Raw genomic sequence first — 7,660 nt, forward strand, 5'->3', positions numbered from 1 at the left:
GGAGGGGGAAACACGCCTCTCCTGTCCACTAGGAGGGAGAGGGCTCGTGTCAGCCGCGAAGTCCTCAGACCCCGAGGCCGCAGTGGAAAGAACGTCGTCATCATGACGGTCACAACCGAAGGAGATGGCACTACATGCCCCCGGTGTGGGCCGTAAATCCTCACAGGAGAAAACGACAGGTTCAAAAGTTTTCCTGTGTATTAGGGTAGGGGAGAGCGAGCGATGTGGAGAGTAATTTTCCATCGCTGAACTGTCCTCGAGCTCCATGTCACACGTGTCACCCCAAGCTATCACCTCGTGCGGTGCCTCGGCAGTCGCAGAAGTGGTGTGGCGGGGGTTAGACACGGCGACATCGGAGAATACATCTACCCTCGAGCGAAGGACCCTGAGTCGCAGGCCATCGCAATGGGGGCATGAAGAAAGGCCGCTAAGCGCCTCCTGTGCGTGGTGTAAGCCTAGGCAGACTACGCACCTGTCATGAGTGTCCCCCTGAACGATGTACCTGGTACACGGGTCCTTGCACTTCTTAAAACTCATCGCGTCCGCGGAGAGGAGTATACTGCTCGTGATGATTCGCTGAGAACGCGAGACAATAGGGCACAGAAGATTCGCTTCGTACTGAAGGAATGAAATCTGAGGTAAATGGCGCGCGGCACCAGGTATATATATGCCTACGCATGACTGGGCGGTGCCACGCGCTATTTGGCCAATAGGATTGGCGGGATGGTATAGGGCTTCAGACATTCGTCACACCGAAGGTGTTCCCATACGTGGTGACGTCACCGCAGCATCGAAGTGACCTATGAAAGGGAAGCTCTGTTTCGTTAATTAGCTCAAAATCAGTCTCAGAGGTGGTCTAAGGTAACGTTAACTGTTAAAATCTAATATAACCTTTCCTGTTTTAAATTATTTGAAACTTTACACGATAAACTATACAGTATTCACTTTCTAATTATATATATTTTTTTAACGTAGTAACTTAACATTAATTAGTTTGTTTGAATGTCTGCTGCTCGCTCTTGATGATGCTCATGCTAGCCATGCTGTGAACTTGAATATAAACCGCTGTATGAAGTTTAACGTTAATTAGACCGAGGCTGCCGAAATCATGTTCAGTGTATGTGGGATTAATAATTTCCCCTTTTCTCCCTCAAGTGGCAGGCTTGTAAATTCTGTCATCTGTTCATTATTGGTGTTAATGGTGTTTTTCACATGCACGCTTTTTAATGCTAGTTTAATTCTCAAATAGATCTGATACTTTCGTTTCACAAAAAGTAAACAAATTGTTCACTTTTTTAGGGCCTGGCTGCCACCAGTTGAGTCAATGATTCAGTGAGTTCCTTATGGGGAAATATATTTGTTACCACCTAGTAATTTAAATGTATTACTTATTGCTTTAAAATGAACACATATATTTATCATCAGGTGAAGAGACAGTTTGGGCAGCAGCAACAAGACAACTATTACAAGTAGAGATGGGTTTCAAGAACTGGTACTAATTTGGTTCCTGACTTGTTCGGTACTGAAAACATTTATATAAGCTACAGGATCAATAGTGCTGCTATCAGTATTCTTGTAACATTGATTCATTACCCTTTAGACACAACCACATATCATGTAAATCATCTCAGAGTGGATGGCAGCAAGGATCCAGGATCAAGAGATCATTCATCATGGAGACTGTTCCACAGGAAGCAGTTTATCCTGGGTGAAAAACTAAACCTGGTTGTTTCAGCATCACTCAGGCAAGACTAAATACATTTAAATTGATTTCAGTTGGTTATGTGTTTCAGGTCATCCTGACCATTCTGCTGTTCTGGATGTAAGGCCGTGCTGGATATACATTTCTCATGGGTGAAAGATTTGTGCAGCGGTATCCAGACATATAACGCCCCATTCACACGGGGAGTCAACGCCTCTCGTTTACTTTTAAATGGAGTGACGTCAAGCATGGTGAAATTAGTTCTGGGTCCGTTGGTCGTGGCAGAAGTTGAAAACTTTTCAAGCGCCAATGCAGCCGTCCTCCAGTCAGAACGTCTTATGCAAATACCCTAGCGCAGACACAAGCCAATTGAGTGCATGCAATACCAGAAAACTAATTTGATTGGCTGTCACTATGAGAAGAGACAGTAATTCCGATCCGATATCAGTGTCGTTTTTTGCATTTTTTTTTTAAATCAATGTAGAATTTCTATACTTCATTGTAGGGATGTCAATTTTCATTGTTTAAATTAACGATCAATTAATCGATTAATCGTTAACCTTAATGCTGCAAAATGAGTCTATTGCAGCAACATCCAGTCACTGGTATGACAGGATGTGCAAAAGTGTGTGTGTGTTTATTTATGTATATATATATATATATGTATGTGTGTGTGTGTAAAATACATTTCTTTTAAATGTATAGCACAGTAATGAAGGCAGCAACGTGTGGTAGATGGGACAGAACAAGAAAGACTTAATAATCTTTCATTGTGCTAATGTATTATAATACGAAAGGGTATGGCTCTTATACAGTGCGCAGTGCTTATACACAACCAGTGCGCAGAATGATGCACTTGAAGCAACACAGAGTCACAGCGTGTAGCATTACTCATAGAAATGTTCAAAATGCCAAGGGAAGAGATATTGATGTTGTGTATTATATGTGTGCAATATTTTGAGCATTTTCTTTTAACAGTTTTAAATCTTAGTTATTGTGCGCTCTTGAAGAGAGTTTCATTGTTTTGACTATAGTAACTAGAGCTGGAATGATATGCTAATCTGCCAATTCAATACTATCCCGATACTTGTGTGCCGATTTAATATATATTTATAATTATATATATAATTGAGTATTGTGATTATAGTTATATAACTATTGCAATTCGTGACATCCAAATTGTCTATAAAATTATTTGTTTGTTTCTGTAGATTTGAGGGAAAGATTAAAAACAAGGAGGTCTGGGAATGACTGAAGGGAACTGACAGCAGTGAGGGAAGGAAGTAATCACCAGAATGTAAGTTCTTTGAGAATGTGTGCATTGTTTATTACAAGTTGAGTTTTCATTTAAATGTAGCAATGTACACAATGGTCAAACGTTTTAAAAGTATAGTTTATTTCTATAATGCACAGCTATATTTTCAGCATTAATTACTCCAGTCTTCAGTGTCACATGATCTTCAGAAATCATTCTAATATGATGATTTACTGCTCAATAAATTTTTCTGATTATTATCAGTGTTGAACTGGGATAATAAACTGGGGGGGAGCAATAAAAAAAATTGAATACCAGTGGTAAAGAAGACTTTTGTAATTTTACAAAAGATTACCTTTTTTTTTCCCAATGTTTTGAACTTTGTCATGTAATCATAAAGAAAAAATTTGACTCTCCAGAAGTTTTCTTCCCCATCATTTCTATTATGGGGAGCATTTCCCAAAACAAAATATTGTTCACAAGTTCCATCGTTACCAATAGAGTTCAGTGGACCTAATGACCGTAGTAAGCTAACTGCAGATGTGATTCACATCATGTACGTCATGAGCAGATGTACACTTTGATCAAAATGTTTTTACCCTTTTGAGTAAAGTTACTGAAAAATTCAGCTTTGCCTCATAATTATTTCGATAAATAAATTTTAAAGTATATTTCGAAAAAGAGTATGAAAACTGTTATTTCTTTTTACAATTTTTTTTTTTTTTTTTGTAATTTTGATTAAATTAATTTTTAATAGCCTTGGTGAGCAGAAGAGACTTGTCTTGAAAACCATAAAGAAAAGATTACAGATTTTGACTGGTTGTGAACATACATGAGCAACATTAACAAGATGATTCTTCCTTTCAGCTGCCAGAGAAGGATATTGACCGTGCAGGCCCAGGATGAAGAAGAGGAAGAACACATTTAACAATTTTCTCATAAACTTTCCATGTGTTATAATAAAAACAATGAACATGACTACAATAATATGCTAAATGTTATTAAAAGATTCCAGTTTGCAAGAAATCTGAGTGTCTGACTCTACACTAGAGGAACTCTTTTCTGAAGAACATCAGGTGCTGAGAAGAAGCCTTGTTATTACAGCAAAACACTGCATCAAGCCTCCTGTCCTTCCCTCAGAAGAGCCTGTTGTCTGCTGCTGGGGTAAGAAAGACACTCGTCCTCTTCTCTATCGGCTGTCCAGCACCTAACTCTGCCTCCTCAGCTCTGTCTGAAAGAGTCTCCTCCACAGTCAGTAATCAGAGATCACAGATTCTTCTGAGAAAGTCAATACGCTCATTCTCTTAAAAAACTTTGTTTTTTCGGGTGGGACAAATAATACAGGAGAGATGCTAGAAATCTCTATATTGTTCATTTTTCATATCTTCATGCTTTATGAATGTTTTTCTTCTGAGAAGCTGAAAAATTATGGTTCTTTGGTAATTGCTATATTGTTTAGGTTTATCCTCTGATAGTGAGCACAGAGCCCTGATCATGACATGCAAGAAAAAGAAAAAAAATAATGTCCATGATTTACTAATTCGTTCCCTCGATGTACTAAAACGTGCATGATTACTTTTACATTTCATTGATTTGCTTAATCGTATGCACAATTTACTAATTCGTTCTCTTGATGTATAAATAGTGTACATGATTTAGCAAATCGAGGGAATGAAATAGAAAATCGTGCGCATGAATTAGCCTATATTTTTTCCTGCATGCCGTGTAATTAAAGCACATCACCACCAGACATTTATACCAGGAGCCTCATATACGACGCTCACTGCAGTATCTGCTGAATTGTTTCATATCTATTTATCATGTATTTTTTTGTTGCACCAAATTATGTAGAGTTGTATCAATAAGTGTACTGATAATTATATATCATTTTCACTGATAACGTCATTAACTATCCCCATCCTTAATAAGACAAACATTTTCTATTGTTTATATTGTGTAATCTGTGAATTGATGTGTTTTCTGTGCTCATGACTTAGAAACACTTTGCATGGTTAAAGAACAGGTGCAATGTTCAAAATGTTTTGGCTTAGTATTTGTAGAACGTAGTGCTGAATAAATGTTGATTTGTGAATGAATGCAGTGTGTTTTTTTATATTAGAATGTAATGTTTTTGTATTGGTTTGCATTTCATGTATGTAATTGATGTATTTACTATGAATCCCCTATAATTAGATTACGATTCGATTTCATAAGGTTTATTTTTTGCACCAGAGATGGATTGAGTTTATTAGTTTTTTATGTATTTCAAGGTAATGGTGAGGTGAAAATACGTTGCTGCGACCAATATGATCCGGTAATGTCACGTCCTCATAACGTGCCAGTTTGGTCGTTAGGACATACTCATAACGTCCCAGCGACGTTCCACTATAACGTCCCCACGACGGATATGGGAATCACAAAGTTACGTCGCTGGAACGTTATTTGGGACGTCTCTGCGACGAATATGGTCTGGTCCAGTTACGTCGTCACGACGTAACTGTGTTAGCTGGGATGTTTCTAGTCTGATTAACAAGTAACTAGCATGTTATTAACATTTTTCTATACTTAACCAGCTAAAACCAGTTTATTCAGTAAAGAAAACAACCAGCTAAGACCACATAAAGCCAGCGTGACAGTGGCCAAAACCACGTTAAAACCATGTTAAATGCATGTTTCTAGCCTGATTAGTCAGTAACTAGCATGTTGTTAGCATGTTTCTATGCTAATCCGGCCAAAACCAGTGGATTCAGTAAAAACCAGCTAAAACCCAACCCAACCCAGACCAGCGTGAGAGTGGTCAAAACCACTTAAAAACCAGCTTGGGAGACTAGCCAAAACAACTGATCAGCTTAAGCTGGTTTTAGCTGTATTTTCAGTAGACAGTTATTAAGGTTTGCTACAGTAGTAGACAGCTTAAATACATTATAAATCTTATTTTGTAAACATTTGTACACCCTCAATGAAAGTCTATGGGATTTAAGGTGGTTTTGGTAGTCTGGTTTAAGAAAACCATAAGCCGGATCAGTTAGAAAAGATATAGCAACACGAGTCAGACCAGTCTGAAGGTCTGACCCGAGTTTGGTGGTTCTAGCTTGAAAACTCTAGGAGGAGATAGTGTTTAAAATTTCAGAAGAAGCTCAGAAGAATAATAATACGATTAAATAGTAGATCAGTAAGTTGGCTTTTTCAAGCCAACTTAATTAGTTGAAATAAAGTGAAATATGTGTTAGATTAAAACTGCATTTCAGCTAAATTCGGAATAATCAAAGCTTTATTGGCATGTCAAGCATTTACAGTAGGCTATTATTTACAAAAGTATTCAAAATGTTAAGTAAAGAGATCGAAATGAAGGGAAAATATGAATATAAACAAATATGAAAATATAACCAATAATAATAGGCTGATAATAATAATAATAATAATAATATGCAGATATTATGATAAAAAGAAGATCAGTTAATGGATTTTCAAGACTGTATAGATAAAAGTGTTTTCTTGTAGGCCCATATTATGCACTTTATTTAACATTTATTCATGATAAACTTAATTTGAATGCTGAATATGGCACGTAATACAGTCTGGTAGTCAAGGACTATGGTAGGGCTGGACGATATGGCCAAGATGTATATAACAATATATTTCTTAATTTTGGTCAATACGATCTAATTTCCGATATCGATATAAACACTATTAAAAATGCCCTCAACAGATGTCTGTGCATACAAACTTATGAAAACTTAATTTACCAAGTCTATGACACCTCATTTAAAACCATATAATATTTCAGAAAAAAAAGCACAACTAAGTTTATGTTCATCTTTTTTATTGTTATTATTATTTTTATTTATTATTATTATTATTTTTTTTGTATTTAGCCTTCATACAAACAATATATGTGAAATCACTGTCAAATAATAGTCTCACACTCACCCAGGGGCGTCACTAGGCCCTTTTTAGGGGGGCTTCAGCCCCCCTAAACTTCTGCCCAGCCCCCCTTAAAAAATATTTGATTAATACATTTTTGATCGCTTCAGTCCCCTTTAAAAAAACTAATTTGAAACGGCGGCAAGCTGCGTCAAGTTTCGGCTCCCCCCCATCTGAGTCTGCTTGGAGTTCGCATTTTTCAATCTTCAGTGGCGCCGAGCAGAGCGAACATCAGAGAGTACAAGGTGTGTCGTTAGTGCATTTATTGATAGATTGCTATGATATTACATCTGCATCGGTGCAGTTCTTTGTCATAAATGCATTGCAGTTTACATAATGTAATGTTACTGGAGCATTGGGAGCAACACGGGACGGCTCGGTTTCTCATCCAATACCAATACGTTTCGCTGCGTTCACCTTCAGCCCTATCACACAGTGTGATAGTTGTTTTTTATTCCTACAAAAATGAAGCGATTAACACCCATTAAAACATACTTTAGAAAACGATCATGATTTATTTTATTTATTTACTTTTTAAACTTTAAAACATATTGGCCCGGTTTCAAAGACAGGGCTTAGACTAAGCCAGGATTAGACCATAGATCAATTAGGACATTTAAGTAATTTTTATAAACATGCTTAGAAAAAAAACATTACCGATGTGCATCTTAAAACTAAAAAGGCACTAATATATTTTTAAGATCAGTCAGTTCAAGTTTATTTCAGTGGAAACAGCTCAGACTTACATTTTAGTCTAGGACTAGTCTTAAGCCCTGTCT

General features: G+C 37.1%; 2 long non-coding RNA genes across 3 annotated transcripts; both read left to right on the plus strand.

Moving 5' to 3' along the window:
- Positions 1-994: 994 nt before the first annotated feature.
- LOC132124052 (uncharacterized) lies at positions 995-1,821 on the plus strand. Its single transcript, XR_009426707.1, has 3 exons — positions 995-1,332; positions 1,426-1,519; positions 1,601-1,821. It is a non-coding gene; the product is annotated as an uncharacterized LOC132124052 (long non-coding RNA).
- Positions 1,822-1,840: 19 nt separating this feature from the next.
- LOC132124055 (uncharacterized) lies at positions 1,841-4,735 on the plus strand. 2 transcript variants are annotated; one of them, XR_009426710.1, is made up of 3 exons: positions 1,841-1,953; positions 2,914-3,003; positions 3,834-4,735. It is a non-coding gene; the product is annotated as an uncharacterized LOC132124055 (long non-coding RNA). The 2 variants fall into 2 exon arrangements; XR_009426709.1 differs by lacking the exon at positions 1,841-1,953 and adding an exon at positions 2,239-2,500.
- Positions 4,736-7,660: the final 2,925 nt, after the last annotated feature.

The sequence above is a fragment of the Carassius carassius genome, chromosome 42 (assembly GCF_963082965.1).
Source record: "Carassius carassius chromosome 42, fCarCar2.1, whole genome shotgun sequence".
NCBI classification, from domain to species: domain Eukaryota; kingdom Metazoa; phylum Chordata; class Actinopteri; order Cypriniformes; family Cyprinidae; genus Carassius; species Carassius carassius.